Below are 2,896 nucleotides of genomic sequence, written 5' to 3' on the forward strand. Positions count from 1 at the left end.
CATGTCGATTTCTTAGCCTACTAATCGGATTGGTTTCAAAACTAAATGATGACAGTAAATTTAAAAACTAAGATCGTTTTTAAACAGAGTAGTCGGTTCCGATGCCGTGAACCTTTTAAACAGAGTTCAGAAAGTCGTGTATAATAACGTATCGGCCTATAAGAACCGAAACTTTGTTTTTTATAGGATTGAGTTTGATATCCAAACGGGAGTTGCGGTACAGCTTGCTGCCCGTTTACCTGCCACTTCATTGTAAATCGTTCAGATGTTTTATATCGATTAATGAATAAAAATATGAAATGAAATCAGACCGAAAAAAATTAGTACTACTTTATTAACTTAGACTTGCAGACTTCAAAGATATAAAAAGATTAAAAACATAGTACATCAACGTCTTCAATAACTTAGATTATACAAGAGAGATATTAAAAATTCGGATAAAAAACCCAGTCCTGTTATAATATTCAACCGGATAGACTAGTTTAGTAACGTGTTATGCTTAAGTAATAAGTATGTAATAAGTATCATAACAGACATAAAGACACATATTTAAGAATAGTTCTTCAAATATGTGAGTTGGTCGAAAAAAAAATTAATAAAAATAAATATAAAAAAACATCGAAAATAAACTAATAATATTTCCATTTATGCACAAAAAACATCCATTACACAATAAAATAAAAAAATAAAAGAAAAATGTGACAAAATTAACAGTCAGTCACTGTCCTTCCACTACTTTCCTCTTCGTCGTCGGTCTATCCTCTGACGAACTCGAACTCTCCGGCGACGTTGACCTCCGCTTTGACCTCACTCGTACCGGCTCCGGCTCACCGGAAATAATCCTCAACGGAAAATTCAACAACGCACGTGCCCCACGCATCCTATACGCTGCCCTATCATACGCCACCGCCGCATCCTCCGCCGTCTCAAACGTACCCAACCACACACGCGCCCCATTCTTCGCCGGATCCCTTATCTCCGCCGCAAATTTACCCCACGGCCGCCGCCGTACGCCTCGGTAATGCTTACCCCTCATCTGGGTCGCCGGTTCCGCCGCAAAATTTACACTCTCCGGCTCGGGTTTTACTGTTACAAACTTTTCCGGCGCCGGAGAAGATGGGGTTTCAGTTTGAAAATCCAACGCTTCGTGAAGAAACCTGGCGATTAACATGTCATCGGAATCGTTGGTTTTTAATGGTAACTCGCCCCATGTGTCTGATAAGCATGGGAATATATTATTATTGCTCCGGCAGTACATCAGCGGGAAGCCGTCGCCGGAGTTGATGGTGGATTCGTCTAGTAAATACCGGCTGATTGACTCCAGAAGGGCAAAATCGGAATCAAACCCATTATTTGCCATCATGTTTTTAGCAATTATCAGTAATAATAATCGGTTATATTAATTGTGAAATATGTGTGAAGGGTGAAATGATATATATATAGGTGTGTGGGATTTGGGAAGGTTCATGCACCTGATATACGGTCAATAAATGATGATAGAAAAGTATTACAGGTTAAATATAAATGATTTGTATTTTCCAACTTTGTTTGACATGAGGAAAATGGTAGTTTCTCGGAAAGACATTAAATGCAGTGGGTTTTTACGCACGTGAATTTATGTTGTTGCAACTTGCATTGTTGGTGACGTCATTGCTTATAGTCTTCTAGTTGGTTCCTTTTGGGATGTGGCTTGATGCTTAAGCCATACTTACGTTTACACTTTGGACTGAGGTTATACTTTGTGAGTTTGTTTAATTTGGTTGTACTACCATGCAAATGGAATTTTAATTTGCATAATTGAACCAAATTTTAACTTTAAAATATCAAGTACGAAAATATTGTTCATGATGAATTTTGTCACAGAAACACTTGTATGTTCTTCAAGTAGTGACCTATCTTTAATGTAATTTATGTATATCTCGTCCAATTAACGGGTATATCAGGATTCAAGTATCGTCATGACTGGGTTAGAGATGTCTTATGGGATGTGCTTAGACGTGCCGGGATCTCAGCCAAGAAAGAGGCACCTGTTAACTTTTTGAATGATCCGCGAGAGGGAAGATCTACCATGCGTCCTACGGATGTTCTTGTGTTTGGCTGGGCAGGGGGTAAGCATGCGTGTGTTGACCTCACTGGGGTGTCCCCGTTGGTGGGGCTGAGAGACAGTGGCTTCGTACCGGGACAGGCGGTTTTGAGAGCGAAGTCTAGGAAGGTTGCTAAGCATGAGACATCGTGTTTGGAGAATCAGCACGTGTTCATTTCATTTGCCTTCGACACTTTTGGATCCCTAGCTCCCGAGGCGGTTCGCATCTTGGAGCGGGTGCAGAAGGTGGTCCACAGTGACTCGCAGAGCCCGAGGAACCAAGGATTTATATTTAGTAGAATAGGCTTTGCGATTCAAAAGGGGATAACAGCGCAGCTTGTTGCTCGCTTACCCATTATCCAGATGTAGCTCAGTTTGTGTTATATATAAAAGAATATGTGGTTTATTGTTTAAAAAAAATTAACGGGTTATTGATAGGGTCTTGTGAACTATTTTGTACTAGTTTTTTGACGGTAAAAAAATAGTTATGACAAAATAAACGTGAGTAAACATATTTCAAAATAAACTAATAGTTAGACCATGTGTATTGATAATCCAGGGGATTAAACGCCATGTGCCTTCCATGTCTACAAGGGGGTTATACCCAAATAAGTGTGTATTGGTTATAATTCTTATAATTTAGATTGAATATTAATAACATATACATTTGATTGGTTTGGTTGGAGTTTGTGAGGGAAAAACATGATTGGTTGGAGTGGGTGGAGGAGGCGCAATGTACAGCATGCCGAAGGCCAAAGTTGCACCCATAACGCCCAGTTTTGTACACTTGATGTAATATGAACACATAATGAT

At 39.4% G+C, this 2,896-nt stretch overlaps 1 pseudogene; it reads right to left on the minus strand.

Annotated features, from left to right (window-relative positions):
- Nucleotides 1–608: 608 nt before the first annotated feature.
- LOC143569745 (ethylene-responsive transcription factor 1A pseudogene) lies at nt 609–1,472 on the minus strand (annotated as a pseudogene).
- Nucleotides 1,473–2,896: the final 1,424 nt, after the last annotated feature.

The sequence above is a fragment of the Bidens hawaiensis genome, unplaced genomic scaffold (assembly GCF_021521415.1).
Source record: "Bidens hawaiensis isolate Kalapana, Puna unplaced genomic scaffold, B.hawaiensis_p1.1 tig00024643_1, whole genome shotgun sequence".
Taxonomy (NCBI): domain Eukaryota; kingdom Viridiplantae; phylum Streptophyta; class Magnoliopsida; order Asterales; family Asteraceae; genus Bidens; species Bidens hawaiensis.